Source organism: Procambarus clarkii, chromosome 7 (assembly GCF_040958095.1).
Source record: "Procambarus clarkii isolate CNS0578487 chromosome 7, FALCON_Pclarkii_2.0, whole genome shotgun sequence".
NCBI lineage: Eukaryota > Metazoa > Arthropoda > Malacostraca > Decapoda > Cambaridae > Procambarus > Procambarus clarkii.
In genome coordinates, this window is record NC_091156.1 from 33,744,920 (window position 1) to 33,761,785 (window position 16,866).

Sequence of the window (16,866 nt, forward strand, 5' to 3'; positions counted from 1 at the left end):
TGGGAGTAAGAGTGATTGGGAGTAAGAGTAAGAGTGAGAGTAAGAGTAAGAATGAGAATAAGAGTGATTGAGAGTAAGAGTGATTGGGAGTAAGAGTAAGAGTAAGAATGAGAGTAGGAGTGATTGAGAGTAGGAGTGATTGGGAATAGGAGTGATTGGGAGTAAGAGTGATTGAGAGTAAGAGTAATTGAGAGTAAGAGAGTAAGAGTGAGAGAGTGAGTATGAATGGGTAAGGGTGACTGAGAGTGAGTAAGAGTGACAGAGTAAGAATGACAGAGTAAGAGTGATAGAGAGTAAGAGTGACAGAGAGTAAGAGTGACAGAGAGTAAGAGTGACAGAGAGTAAGAGTGACAGAGAGTAAGAGTGACAGAGAGTAAGAGTGACAGAGAGTAAGAGTGACAGAGTAAGAGTGAGTAAGGATGACTGAGAGAAAGAGTGAGTAATAGTGCGTAAGAGTGATTGAGAGTTAGAGTGAGAGTAAGAGTGATTGAGAGTTAGTGAGAGTAAGAGTGATTGAGAGTAAGAGTGATTGAGAGTAAAAGTGATTGAGAGTAAGAGTGATTGAGAGTAAGAGTGATTGGGAGTAAGAGTGATTGAGAGTAAGAGTGATTGGGAGTAAGAGTGATTGGGAGTAGGAGTAAGAATGAGAATAAGAGTGATGGAGAGTAAGAGTGAGTAAGAGTAAGAATGAGAGTAAGAGTGATTGAGAGTAAGAGTGATTGAGAGTAAGAGTGATTGAGAGTAAGAGTGATTGGGAGTAAGAGTGATTGGGAGTAAGAGTAAGAGTGAGAGTAAGAGTAAGAATGAGAATAAGAGTGATTGAGAGTAAGAGTGATTGGGAGTAAGAGTAAGAGTAAGAATGAGAGTAGGAGTGATTGAGAGTAGGAGTGATTGGGAGTAGGAGTGATTGGGAGTAGGAGTGATTGAGAGTAAGAGTAATTGAGAGTAAGAGTATGAGAGTAAGAGTGAGAGAGTGAGTATGAATGGGTAAGGGTGACTGAGAGTGAGTAAGAGTGACAGAGAGTAAGAGTGACAGAGAGTAAGAGTGACAGAGTAAGAGTGACAGAGAGTAAGAGTGACAGAGAGTAAGAGTGACAGAGAGTAAGAGTGACAGAGTAAGAGTGACAGAGAGTAAGAGTGACAGAGAGTAAGAGTGACAGAGAGTAAGAGTGACAGAGTAAGAGTGAGTATGAGAGTGAGTAAGGATGACTGAGAGTAAGAGTGAGTAATAGTGCATAAGAGTGATTGAGAGTAAGAGTGAGTAATAGTGTGTAAGAGTGATTGAGAGTAAGAGTGAGTAATAGTGCGTAAGAGTGATTGAGAGTGAGAGTGATTATGAGAGAGTTAAGAGTGTGAGGTGTGTGAGTGAAGCAGGCCAGGGAGGCAGGATGTGTGGTCACAGGCGAGGCCTAGGCCTCGTGATCTCTAATGTTGGTTTTTATATATATGTTGGATTTTTTGTCCTGTTTCAAATTATAATTATTTAGCAGGAATGTAATAAGATATTGCACAGTATTAATGTGACAATAATATATGCATTATTTCCTTGATAATCAAACTTGTTGTTCAAAGATAATGTACAATCTTTGAAGGAAACATTTTGAGAGCGCGAGCTGGCAACACTGTTCTGGTGGTGAGAGAGACACACATGGTTAGTTGTGCTCAGACCTTCAGTGGTGAAGGGTGTGTCCCAGCTGGCCGCCACCAGCCGCCACCCGCCGCCACCCGCCACCCACCACCAGCCGCCACCCGCCACCACCCACCACCCACCACCAGCCGCCACCTGCCACCACCCACCACCAGCCGCCACCTGCCACCACCCACCACCAGCCGCCACCCGCCACCACCCACCACCAGCCGCCACCCGCCACCACCCACCACCAGCCGCCACCACCCACCACCAGCTGCCACCCGCCACCACCCACCACCAGCCGCCACCTGCCACCACCCACCACCAGCCGCCACCTGCCACCACCAGCCGCCACCCGCCACCACCCACCACCAGCCGCCACCCGCCACCAGCCACCGCCACCCACCACCGCCACTCACCACCCGTTGCCACCACCCACCACCAGCCGCCACCCGCCACCAGCCACCGCCACCCACCACCGCCACCCGCCGCCACCACCCACCACCACCAGCCGCCGCCGCCACCACCACCCACCACCACCGCCGCCACCACCCATCACCGCCGCCGCCACCACCACCCACCACCACCGCCGCCACCACCCACCACAGCCGCCGCCGACACCACCGCCACCACCCACCACAGCCGCCACCACCACCACCACCACCACCCACCACCTCCGCCACCACCAGCCGCCACAAGCCGCCACCGCCCGCCACCAGCCGCCATCACCACCACCACCACCAGCCGCCATAACCGCCACCAGCTGCCACCACCACCAGCCGCCACCACCAGCCGCCACCACCGCCACCACCACCTGCCACCAGCCGCCACCACCGCCCGCTATCAGCCGTCACCGCCCGTTGCCACAGTCGCCACCGCAAGCCGCCGCCGCCCGCCACCGCCCGCCACCACCCACCACAGCCGCCACAACCCACCACCCGCCGCCACCACCCACCACCACCAGCCGCCGCCGCCACCCACCACCCGCCGCCACCACCCACCACCACCAGCCGCCGCCGCCACCACCACCCACCACCACCGCCACCACCACCCACCACCACCGCTGCCACCACCCACCACCACCAGCCGCCGCCGCCACCACCACCACCCACCACCACCGCCGCCACCACCCACCACCGCCAGCCGCCACCACTCATCACAGACGCCGCCACCCGCCACCGCCCGCCACCACCGCCAGACACAGCCGCCAGTGTCCGCCACCTCCGCCACTGTCCGCCACCGCCGCCACTGTCCGCCACTGTCCGCCACCGCCACCACTGTCTGCCACCGCCACCACTGTCCTCCCGCCGCCACTGTCCGCCCGCCGCCACTGTCCGCTCGCCGCCGCCCTGTCCGCCCGCCGCCACTGTCCGCCCGCCGCCACTATCCGCCACCGCCGCCACTGTCCGCCCGCCGCCACTGTCCGCCCGCCGCCACTATCCGCCACCGCCGCCACTGTCCGCCCGCCGCCACTGTCCGCCCGCTGCCACTATCCGCCACCGCCACCACTGTCCGCCACCGCCACCACTGTCTGCCACCGCCACCACTGTCTGCCACCGCCACCACTGTCCGCCCGCCGCCACCACTGTCCGCCCGCCGCCACCACTGTCCGCCCGCCGCCACCACTGTCCGCCCGCCGCCACCACTGTCCGCCCGCCGCCTCCACTGTCCGCCCGCCGCCACCACTGTCCGCCCGCCGCCACCACTGTCTGCCCGCCGCCGCCACTGTTCACCCGCCGCCGCCACTGTCCGCCCGCCGCCGCCACTGTCCGCCCGCCGCCGCCACTGTCCGCCTGCCGCCGCCACTGTCCGCCCGCCGCCGCCACTGTCCGCCCGCCGCCACTGTCCACCACCGCCGCCAAAGCCGCCATGGTCCGCCCGCCGCCACTATCCGCCACAGCCGCCACTATCCACCACCGCCGCCACTGTCCGCCCGCCGCCACTGTCCGCCCGCCGCCACTATCCGCCACCGCCGCCACTGTCCGCCCGCCGCCACTATCGGCCACCGCCGCCACTGTCCGCCCGCCGCCACTGTCTGCCCGCCGCCACTATCCGCCACCGCCGCCACTGTCCGCCACAGCCGCCACTCTCCGCCGTACAGCCTCCCCTCTCTCCGTTAGTAAATAATTATAATTGTTAGTAAATAATAAAAGAAATATAAATTATTAGATTTTTTTTACCCTTAAATTGGTTTTAATATTTAAATTGAAAATAATAATATAATATAAAATATAATAAAAATAATATAATATAAAATATAATTTAATTTCAAGAAATTTAACTTTAAACACAAAGATGTGAAAAGGGTTCAGATTATTGGCTCAAACCTTTCATAAGAGATTCATATTGGTATATGAATGGATTATGAATGACTCATGTTAGGAGTGTAAAGTTGCCACAACATCTCAAATTAGTGTTAGATACATAAGTCTTGGTTATAAGTTTTAGAAACCTATTTAAGTCCACACACAATATCGTATCTGATACGATAAAACAAACGTTTCCAATACTTTCAAATACTTTCCAGATATGTTGTGGCAACCTAAAATTGTTTGCTGGGTTGAACCTGGAAAGGGCTTTTGGAAGTAAGACTTCTACTCAGGAAATTATGGTCGTACAGGGCCAGACCAGATGTACACACTGTGGATACAAGCACATAAGTAGCAAGTGCAAGTTTCGTGCATATATATGCAACTTTTGTAACAAGGAGGGACACTTGCAGAGAGTGTGTAAGGAATATCTGAACAGGAACAACAAGGGCTGGGAGAGGAGACGACCAGGGAATGCAGGAAGAAGAGGTAGTGGTACTGTGGTCAAGGCAGTAGAGGAAGGTAACCAGTCTGAAGAACCTGCAGGTGAGGAAAACCGACTATATTCGGTGAAAGAAAAGGTATGTTCAGTGAAGTCACAAGTGGTGAATTTTGTAATTAATGGGAAGTTAGTTCCCTTGGAACTGGACACTGGTGCTGCAGTGTCAACATTGTCTAGAGATTGGGCAGATACTTTGCAATTGAATGTAAAACCAGGTAAAAAATCTTTAAGTGCTTATGATAATGTACCGATTAAGGTCTATGGCAAGGTGTCGGCAAAAGTAGGTTATAATGGAAAAGAAATTGTCCAGGATTTTTATGTAGTGGATTCACATAACCCTAGCCTATGTGGTAAGGATCTCATGGAAAAAGTGGGAATTTTCTTGGCGGGCCTAGATGAATTGTCGATAGTTAAAACAATTAAAAGTGCCGAACAAATGTTAGACAAATATTCAGTGGAGGCAGATAAGCCAATTAATAGCATGGTGGCAAAAATTCACCTGAAAAGTGGGGCTTCACCTAAATTTTTCAAGGCAAGAACAGTGCCGTTTCATTACAAGCAATTGGTAGAATCAGCCTTGGAAAAGCATGTGGCAGAAGGCATCTTAGAGCCAATTACACATAGTGAGTGGGCAGCCCCAATTGTACAAGTGTTGAAGGCAGATCGGAAATCCATGAGAATCTGTGCAGACTTCAAAGAACTGAACAACCGCATACACTGTGAGAAGTACCCTTTACCTAAGATAGATGAGTTGTTGTCAGTGGTCTGCAAGGGAACAATTTTTTCTAAGATTGACCTGAAAGATGCATACTTGCAAATTCCTGTAGAGGAGGAGAGCCAGAAATTGTTAGTGATTAATACCCACAAGGGGTTATTTAAGTATAAAAGACTTCCTTTTGGACTCTCCTCGTCTCCAGCAATTTTTCAGAGATTCATGTCCCAGTTGTTAGTTAACATTGAAGGTGTGGCTAGTTTTTTAGATGACATTAGTAGTAGTGTAAAGTGCGACTACGACCGTCCCAAACCCGAGGAGAACCTCCGGGATTGAACTCGGCCATAGTCAAAAGTGGTGTGGGAGTCCGTAGAATGGGACGGGTTGCGTCGTGGGGGACGGGTAGCGTCGCAGGGGTAAAATGTAAGGGATGTTGTAGGTCATGTAGGTAAGAGGGGAAGATAAGTATGTGGGCATGTGTACATCATCTCAAAGGTTTCTCCGGATGATATGATGCGTGGCGTCCGGCCAGGCATCGCTTGAGAGCGTCATGTTGGGTAGGGGCTGGAAGCTAAGTGGATGGTATGCAGTCATGTAGGGAGGAAGAGAAGGAGTATGTAGGTTATGTTGTGTAGGGAGAGGGGAGCCCCCATTCCTGAGAGGATAACATTGACGTCCATTAGCTTCCCCTACAGGAAGCCGTAAGTGTTGACGGGGGTATGAGACCGCATCCTCTTGCGGATGTGGTCCATTTGCTCTAATGGTTTTTCGATGTCTTCAGAGTTGTCTGGAGATGTTCACTCCAGCATGGCTCTCCCTCCACTGCGGATTTGTTAAGGAGGGGCGAGGTTCATACTCCCACCAGCAGGCCCTCACCTGCCAACCATCAATCATATACCTACCACATAGCTATGAGGAGTGACACCACATGTCCACATGGGTTACCTCTTCAAAGGCTGAGGCCTAACTGTTGCGAATGTCATCATCAACCTCTAACATAGTCAGTCACCCTCCCCCCCTCCATCCACATAGCAGGACATACCACATACCAACACCACCACCACACTGCTGGGAGTGACAGCAATACGGCATACCAATACAGCATACCATACTCTCTCCTGACACAGCTCACACCGGCACATAGCATTGAGTGTGACAATGTTCTTTCTCAAAGGTGAGCCAAGAGCGCAACATACAAGTTCCAAAATGCAGTCCTGGGGGTTTGACACACATTGATTAACAAGCTATCTGATTATTTATACATCTCTCTCTCTCTCTCTCTCTCTCTACATTATATGCGGGGTTACATAGTGTGTCAAGAACTACCTACGTGATGCTAAACAGTCCAATCTCACACAAGGCAGTCATATGGGCAGTAAAGGCTTGCAGAGACGCATAAAGGAGTCCAGGACTGAACCCCAACAATTCATTTTTAGCTAAGCAAGTTACAATCATGACGAGCTAGTTACAAATTTCAATATAAGTCAACACATCGTCACGGAGACGCGATCTCTACCTACAAATTGTTCTTGTTAACTGTGATTATTGAAATGTATGCATATTTACTCAATCTCCATCACCTCTTCTTCCTACACCCATTACTGCTGTCAAACCTTGTAACACACAACGGCGTTATCATAGCAAGACAATGTCACAGAATGTTCAAGACTCCTGAATGAATGAAACAGCAATCCGTCTCGTTAAGGTCTAACCTTCGTGGCGGTTTGAGGCGTTGTGAGATGGACGAGGTAGTGGGATGGCCTTACCCTCTCCCCATCCACCCCCACCAAACCCCTACCCACCCCTTCCAAGCCCAAACCATCAAGCATCACTACACCCTTCCCAGACCGGATGTTCTGAGCAAAGCCTTTAGCATTATTTCTGATCGTATGTGTAACCTTGTATCGCAATGTGACCAACTTGGTATCATCATTCTTTACTCAAATAGCATTTTTTAAGAATATCCAGTCATAAGCTGGTTTTCAATCTTATTATTATAACAAATCATAATTTGTTGTAAACACAACTGCATGGGATATACATAGCAGTCAGTGGTTTTTCTCTCTCTCTCCAGATCATTTAATAGTTGGGGAAAGTAACATCAATTCCTTTCTCCTGCCACCGCTGTTCACGTATCTTTTTTCATTTCACTTAGACTGACAGCGCACCAGAGGATGGACGACTAATGTCAATTTTCGAGCCCCCATCACTCTCACCCTTATAACCTTGTAAGGTAACACGATCAACATGATGACATCGTTCTTTGCCCAAATATCATTAATGTAACGTGACCAATATGGTAACTTCGTTCTTTGCCCAAATATCATTTTAAGAGTAACGAGCAACTTTCTGTCCGATGTCTGAATAATGAAATGTAAACCATGTTTAGCCATTACATCCAAACACAATAAAAGGTTACCACAAGCTTGTTTAGTTCTTGTATCACATAACGTAACGTAACGTTTATTCAACAACTGGTAGACATAACATAATGTAGCTTCATATTCACTGTGGTAAAACAAACAAACATACACATCACGGTCAGTCCTCGCTATACCTCAAATGCGTCCTTCATTCTCACTCCCTTAGGTGAGCAATGTTCCACACATACAAATTCCAAGCAAAGTAAACATATATAAGACAATGTGGAAAAACATAGTCTTGATACAATTATTAAATTGACTTGTTCATTATCCCCGAGTTCAAGGCTGTCTCTTAAGACCTACATATCTTGAGGTTATCTTGAGATGATTTCGGGGCTTTTAGTGTCCCCGCGGCCCGGTCCTCGACCAGGCCTCCACCCCCAGGAAGCAGCCCGTGACAGCTGACCAACTCCCAGGTACCTATTTACTGCTAGGTAACAGGGGCATTCATGGTGAAAGAAACTTTGCCCATTTGTTTCTGCCTCGTGCGGGAATCGAACCCATGCCACAGAATTACGAGTCCTGCGCGCTATCCACCAGGCTACGAGGCCGCTATATCATCCAAATGTAAACACCAATTGATGAGAATAAGACCGGATGAGTCGATAGTGAAATAGCTCTGGGCTATGTCTATTTTCAGTTCTTGTAACACAGTCAATGTAGCGTAATGGGGAAAACAGATTTTCTACTGCATACATAAATAGCATTTGAAAATATATGCAAGTCTAGACAATCTCCTATAGCCCCTACATTCTAAACACAAATAAAATATTAGCACACGCTTGCATCGCATTATATCATCATTAAGTAACGTGGAAAACTTCTTTCTGTCTTATGATCAAATATCATTTTTTAATAAATAACCTCAGCTTGGTCTTATGCCATCAGGACTGTATTACACTGTGCGCAACAGTAGACTTGTAATATCATAGCAAGACAATGTCGCAGAATGTTCAACGTTCAATTCTGAAGATGTGAGCGAGACACTTAGTAACATAACGTGGAGATCAACTTTCTGGCTGTTGTCCGAATATCATTATTGAAATGTGAACCCCATTTAGCCAAACACAATATCTCCATTAGATCTCATACCATATAAATATTATGGTCTGCAAGTTTTAGCCCTCTGTAACACATTGTAACGTAACGTAACGTAACGCAAATCAACTTTTTGCAGTCCAAAATGTCATTTTGAAACGAAAAGTGAGGCTTAGTCCATCTCCATTACATCTCTTACCATATAAATATTGGTGTCTACCAGTTTAGACCCTGTAACACATTGTAACGTAACGTGGAAATCATCAAATTTCTACAGACTAAATATCATTTTTAAATGAAAGTATGACTTAGTCCATCTCCATTACATCTCTTACCATATAAATATTACGGTCTGCAAGTTTTAGCTCTCTGTAACACAATGTAACGTAACGTAACGTAACGCAAATCAACTTTTTGCAGTCCAAAATATAATTTTGAAATGAAAAGTGAGGCTTAGTCCATCTCCATTACATCTTTTACCATATAAATATTGGTGTCTACCAGTTTTAGACCCTGTAACACATTGTAACGTAACGTGGAAAATCAACTTCGTCTGATGACCAAATAACATTATTGAAAATGTCAACCATGTTTAGCCATTACATCCAAACACAAAGAAAAATAATACAGCTTTTCTTTGAGAAACTTATATGTGGAGATCATATCTCCAGAGTCAACACAATAAGCCACACATCACCCATCTTCTGTTTTCAAATCACAGCTCGCATCTAATTTAATGTTATTTTTTTTTTTTGCAGAAACTATGGTCAGCAATTACTATTCGTATCATCAAACTCCTTTCAGTCATCAAAACAAGCAGAGGTGCTGCATAAACCACTAAAGATTTGATGTATGCAAGGTACATCATTTTGACAATTCTGTCACTGACCTGCCTTAGCGAGATGACTGTGCGCAACAGTACCCTAGCACTCTTAATAATTTTATTCAAGCACTATTAACATAGCATAATGTAAGATTTTTTTTCACATTTCATATCGCGTGTGTAGATTTAGTTTTAACAAAAGTGAAACACGAGAGCATGAACTAATAGGGTTTAGATAGGAGGAAAGGCTTTGTGGAAGATAAAAGAGCCGAGGAGACATGTTCCCTACCTACATTACTATTATTTCTTGCAGACCTGCAGACCTGTCCAGAAAAGCAGTCAGTCACTCAGTCAAACATTTTTATAGTTAAAAGTTTTTCATCTTAAAATACAGGGACTACTAGTCTTAATTTTTTCTTCTATCAAATCAAATAGACACGAGGACCACTACCAATTGTTGTTGTCTGTCTGTCTGTCTGTCTGTGTATCGCTTGACTAGGTTAAGGACCGCAATATCCCACACCATACATGCTGCGGGCTCTCATTAGTCAATAAACACAATTTTGTATCATTTCTCTACTAAATAGCACTCCGAATCATCTTTGCACATTTTAATTTTACATTGTCACGTGTACAGCCATCAAAGGGGAATCTCACTACTGCACTGATGTCGTGTGTGTGTGTGTACTCACCTATATGTGCTTCCAGGATCGAGCATTGACTCTTGGATCCCGCCTTTCTAGCTATCGGTTGTTTACAGCAATGACTCCTGTCCCATTTCCCTATCATACCTAGTTTTAAAAGTATGAATAGTATTTGCTTCCACAACCTGTTCCCCAAGTGCATTCCATTTTTCTACTACTCTCACGCTAAAAGAAAACTTCCTAACATCTCTGTGACTCATCTGAGTTTCCAGTTTCCACCCATGTCCCCTCGTTCTGTTATTATTACATGTGAACATTTCATCTATTTCCACTTTGTCAATTCCCCTGAGTATTTTATATGTCCCTATCATATCTCCTCTCTCCCTTCTTTTCTCTAGTGTCGTAAGGTTCAGTTCCTTCAGCCGCTCTTCATATCCCATCCCTCTTAGCTCTGGGACAAGCCTCGTCACAAACCTCTGAACCTTCTCCAGTTTCTTTATGTGTTTCTTCAGGTGGGGGCTCCATGATGGCGCGGCATACTCTAAGACGGGTCTCACATAGGCAGTGTAAAGCGCCCTAAAAGCTTCCTCATTTAGGTTTCTGAATGAAGTTCTAATTTTCGCCAGTGTAGAGTACGCTGCTGTCGTTATCCTATTTATATGTGCCTCAGGAGTTAGATTAGGTGTCACATCCACTCCCAGGTCTCTTTCTCGAATCGTTACAGGTAGGCTGTTCCCCTTCATTGTGTACTGTCCCTTTGGTCTCCTGTCACCTGATCCCATTTCCATAACTTTACATTTACTGGTGTTAAACTCCAGTAGCCATTTCCCTGACCATCTCTGCAGCCTGTTTAAGTCCTCTTGGAGGATCCTACAATCCTCGTCTGTCACAACTCTTCTCATTAATTTTGCGTCATCTGCAAACATTGACATGTATGATTCCACTCCTGTAAACATATCATTTACGTAAATTAGAAAGAGGATTGGTCCCAGCACCGATCCTTGAGGTACTCCACTTGTTACTGTTCGCCAGTCCGACTTTTCGCCCCTTACCATTACCCTCTGGCTCCTTCCTGTTAGGTAGTTCTTCACCCATACTAGGGCCTTTCCGCTTACTCCTGCCTGCCTCTCAAGTTTGTATAGCAGTCTCATGTGCGGTACCGTATCAAACGCCTTTTGGCAGTCAAGAAATATGCAGTCTGCCCAGCCTTCTCTGTCCTGCCTTATCCTTGTTACTTTATCATAGAATTCTAAAAGGTTTGTTAGGCATGATTTCCCTGTCCAGAACCCATGTTGGTGCTTGTTTACAAACCCAATGCTCTCCAGGTGCTCAACAAGTCTTAGCCTAATTATTCTTTCAAGTATTTTGCAGGGGATGCTTGTCAGTGATACGGGTCTGTAGTTAAGTGCCTCCTCCCTATCACCCTTTTTGAAAATCGGTACGACATTTGCCTCCTTCCAGCAACTGGGCAATTCTCCCGACATAAGTGACTCATTAAAGATCATTGCCAGAGGCACGCTGAGAGCCTGCGCTGCCTCTTTAATTATCCACGGTGATACTTTGTCTGGTCCAACAGCTTTATTTGCATCCAGTGTTGTCAACTGTTTCATTACATCCTCTGCTGTCACCTCTATATCTGATAGTCTTTCATCTTGGGTAATCTCTTCTAACAATGGGAGCTGCTCAGGCTCGGTTGTGAACACTCCATGGAATTTTGCATTCAGTACCTCGCAGATTTCCTTGTCGCTTTCTGTATATGCCCCTTCTGTTTTCCTCAGTCTTGTCACTTGGTCATTTACCGACATCTTCCTTCTTATATGGCTATGTAGTAATTTTGGTTGCTTTTTCCCTTTGACTGCAATATCGTTCTCATAATTTCTTTCCGACACCCGTCTTATGTTAATGTAATCATTCCTAGCTCTGTTACATCTAATCCTGTTGTCCTCTGTCCTTTGTCTTCTGTACTTCCTCCACTCCCTCCTGCTTCTCACCTTTGCTTCCTGACACTGTCTATTAAACCATGGGTTATTATATTCCCTCCTGCTTTTTTCCTTTATTGTTTGAATAAATCTATCTTCAGCCTCCTTGCATTTCAATATGACTTGGTTCATCATACCTTGCACTGTTTTTCCTCTAAGTTCTTCCTCCCACTGCACTTCTCCCAGGTAGTCCCTTATCCTTCTGTAGTCCCCTGTTCTGTAATCAAGTCTCCTTTCCCGGACCTCTTGTCCTTTGGTCACAATTTTAAGCTCCATCATGTAGTCAACACACACACACACAACACACACACACACACACACACACACAGTGTGTGTGTGTGTGTGTGTGTGTGTGTGTTAAATATTAGGTCCTTACATAGCTTATCATTTTCTTTGAGAAACTTATAAGTAGTGATCATATCTCCCGAGTCCACACAAATAACCCACACCAACCCACTTCCATATTGAGAAAGAGAGAAAAGGCAAACATAGCTTGCAGCTAGTCAAAACTTAACATAACAGATATGATTTCACAGAGTTTTTAACCTTTGCCAGTTTTTCAATGTTTTCTCTTCACTTGTGCTAAGTGAGTCAGACAAAATGTGACATTTCATTATTAGCCAGGCAATACGCTATTAGCTAGATAGTCAAAACATATAACAAGCATTATTTCACAGGAATTTTTTCTAGCAAATATGCTTCCTTTAAGCAGTTCAACACATCAAACACCAACAGTCCGCGAAATTCCCTTTAGTCAATAATCATCCTTTACAGTATTTCTTGACAAAAATAGCACTCCAAAACATAAGTGGTCATTTTTATTCTCACTGTCGCACTATAGTCAATAATTTGTTTCGCAGAGTGACAAGTTATGCCTAGTGACGAGATTTCACGGTGAGCATAGTTTAAGAGAGTTCACACTGCACTAATTATGGTCATGGATATGTTATGTTATGTTTATGAAGATCATTACTTCTTATGTTTAACATTTTTCTTGCCCCCAGCTTTTCAGTCTTCTCATATTCTTTTCAAATAAAGTTTGCTTACTGTTTTCCAGTAGATTGGCTTCACATTACATATATTAATCAATTTACAAATTCAGTTCAGTTTCTTTTCAATATCACAGCTTTGTTGCACCCCTGCCAGTATCTAGTTCAAGATCTCTTATTATCAATGTCATTAATACTGCTATCATCAACCATGTATTGGATGTCTCAGACATTCAGTTAACAACTTAGTAAGTGTTTAATGAACGTGAGAATCACTTCATGTGCGCTCATTTTAGTTTAGTTTAAAGTTTTCCATCTTGAATTAATACTACTATTACCAACTATGTATTGGATAGCTCAGGCATTCAGTTAACAACTCAGTAAGTGAAATTATTAAAATTATTAAGAGTGCTAGGGTACTGTTGCGCACAGTCATCTCGCTAAGGCAGGTCAGTGACAGAATTGTCAAAATGATGTACCTTGCATACATCAAATCTTTAGTGGTTTATGCAGCACCTCGGCTTGTTTTGATGACTGAAAGGAGTTTGATGATACGAATAGTAATTGCTGACATTGAGCATATTCTCAAAACATAGTTTCTGCAAAAAAAAAAAATAATATTAAATTAGAGGCGAGCTGTGATTTGAAAACAGAAGATGGGTGATGTGTGGCTTATTGTGTGGACTCTGGAGATATGATCTCCACATATAAGTTTCTCAAAGAAAAGCGGTATTATTTTTCTTTGTGTTTGGATGTAATGGCTAAACATGGTTGACATTTTCAATAATGTTATTTGGTCATCAGACGAAGTTGATTTTCCACGTTACGTTACAATGTGTTACAGGGCCTAAAACTGGTAGACACCAATATTTATATGGTAAGAGATGTAATGGAGATGGACTAAGCCTCACTTTTCATTTCAAAATGATATTTTGGACTGCAAAAAGTTGATTTGCGTTACGTTACGTTACGTTACGTTACATTGTGTTACAGAGAGCTAAAACTTGCAGACCGTAATATTTATATGGTAAGAGATGTAATGGAGATGGACTAAGTCATACTTTCATTTAAAAATGATATTTAGTCTAGAAATTTGATGATTTCCACGTTACATTACAATGTGTTACAGGGTCTAAACTGGTAGACACCAATATTTATATGGTAAGAGATGTAATGGAAATGGACTAAGCCTCACTTTTCGTTTCAAAATGACATTTTGGACTGCAAAAAGTTGATTTGCGTTACGTTACGTTACAATGTGTTACAGAGGGCTAAAACTTGCAGACCGTAATATTTATATGGTATGAGATCTAATGGAGATATTGTGTTTGGCTAAATGGGGTTCACATTTCAATAATGATATTTGGACAACAGCCAGAAAGTTGATCTCCACGTTACGTTACTAAGTGTCTCGCTCACATCTTCAGAATTGAACGTTGAACATTCTGCGACATTTTCTTGCTATGATATTACAAGTCTACTGTTGCGCACAGTGTAATACAGTCCTGATGGCATAAGACCAAGCTGAGGTTATTTATTAAAAAATGATATTTGATCATAAGACAGAAAGAAGTTTTCCACGATGCAAGCGTGTCCTAATATTTTATTTGTGTTTAGAATGTAGGGGCTATAGGAGATTGTCTAGACTTGCATACATGTTCAAATGCTATTTATGTATGCAGCAGAAAGTCTGTTTTCCCTATTACGCTACATTGACTGTGTTACAAGAACTGAAAATAGACATAGCCCAGAGCTATTTCACTATCGACTCATCCGGTCTTATTCTCATCGATTGGTGTTTACATTTGGATGATGTAGGTCTTAAGAGACAGCCTTGAACTTGGGGATAATGAACAAGTCAATTTAATAATAGTATCAAGACTATGTTTTTCCACTTTGTCTTATATATGTTTACTTTGCTTGGAATTTGTATGTGTGGAACACTGCTCACCTAAGGGAGTGAGAATGAAGGACGCGTTTGAGGTATAGCGAGGACTGACCGTGATGTTTATGTTTGTTTGTTTTACCACAGTTAATATGAAGCTACATTATGTTATGTCTACCAGTTATTGAATAAACGTTACGTTACGTTATGTGATACAAGAACTAAACAAGCTTGTGATAACCTTTTATTGTGTTTGGATGTAATGGCTAAACATGGTTTACATTTCATTATTCAGACATTGGACAGAAAGTTGCTCATTACTCTTAAAATGATATTTGGGCAAAGAACGAAGTTACCATGTTGGTCACGTTACATTAATGATATTTGGGCAAAGAACGATGTCATCATGTTGATCGTGTTACCTTACAAGGTTATAATGGTGAGAGTGATGGGGGCTCGAAAATTGACATTAGTCGTCCATCCTATGGTGCGCTGTCAGTCTAAGTGAAATGAAAAAAAGATACGTGAACAGCGGCGGCAGGAGAAAGGAGTTGATGTTACTTTCCCCAACTATTAAATGATCTGGAGAGAGAGAGAGAGAAACCACTGACTGCTATGTATATCCCATGCAGTTGTGTTTACAACAAATTATGATTTGTTATAATAATAAGATTGAAGACCAGCTTATGACTGGATATTCTTAAAAAATGCTATTTGAGCAAAGAATGATGATACCATGTTGGTCACATTGCGATACAAGATTACACATATGATCAGAAATAATACTAAAGGCTTTGCTCAGAACATCCGGTCTGGGAAGGGTGTAGTGATGCTTGATGGTTTGGGCTTGGAAGGGGGGTGGGAGGGGGGTAGGGGTTTGGTGGGGGTGGATGGGGAGAGGGTAAGGCCATCCCACTACCTCGTCCATCTCACAAGCCTCAAACCGCCACGAAGGTTAGACCTTAACGAGACGGATTGCTGTTTCATTCATTCAGGAGTCTGGAACATTCTGTGACATTGTCTTGCTATGATAATGCCGTTGTGTGTTACAAGGTTTGCACAGCAGTAATGGGTGTAGGAAGAAGAGGTGATGGAGATTGAGTAAACATGCATACATTTCAATGATCACAGTTAACAAGAACAATTTGTAGGTAGAGATCGCGTCTCCATGACAATGTGTTGATTTATATTGAAATTTGTAACTAGCTCGTCATGATTGTAACTTGCTTAGCTAAAAATGAATTGTTGGGGTTCAGTCCTGGACTCCTTTATGCGTCTCTGCAAGCCTTTACTGCCCATATGACAGCCTTGTGTGAGTTTGGACTATTTAGCATCACGTAGGTAGTTCTTGACACACTATGTAACCCCGCATATAATGTAGAGAGAGAGAAAGAGAGTGAGATGTATAAATAATCAAATAGCCTGTTAATCAATGTGTGTCAAACTCCCAGGACTGCATTTTGGAATTTGTATGTTGTGCTCATGGCTCACCTTTGAGAAAGAACATTGTCACACTCAATGCTATGTGCCGGTGTGAGCTGTGTCAGGAGAGAGTATGGTATGCCGTATTGCTGTCACTCCCAGCAGTGTGGTGGTGGTGTTGGTATGTGGTATGTCCTGCTATGTGGATGGAGGGGGGGGGGATGACTGACTATGTTAGAGGTTGATGATGACATTCGCAACAGTTAGGCCTCAGCCTTTGAAGAGGTAACCAATGTGGACATGTGGTGTCACTCCTCATAGCTATGTGGTAGGTATATGATTGATGGTTGGCAGGTGAGGGCCTGCTGGTGAGGGCCTGCTGGTGGGAGTATGAACCTCGCCCCTCCTTAACAAATCCGCAGTGGAGGGAGAGCCATGCTGGAGTGAACATCTCCAGACAACTCTGAAGACATCGAAAAACCATTAAAGTAAATGGACCACATCCGCAAG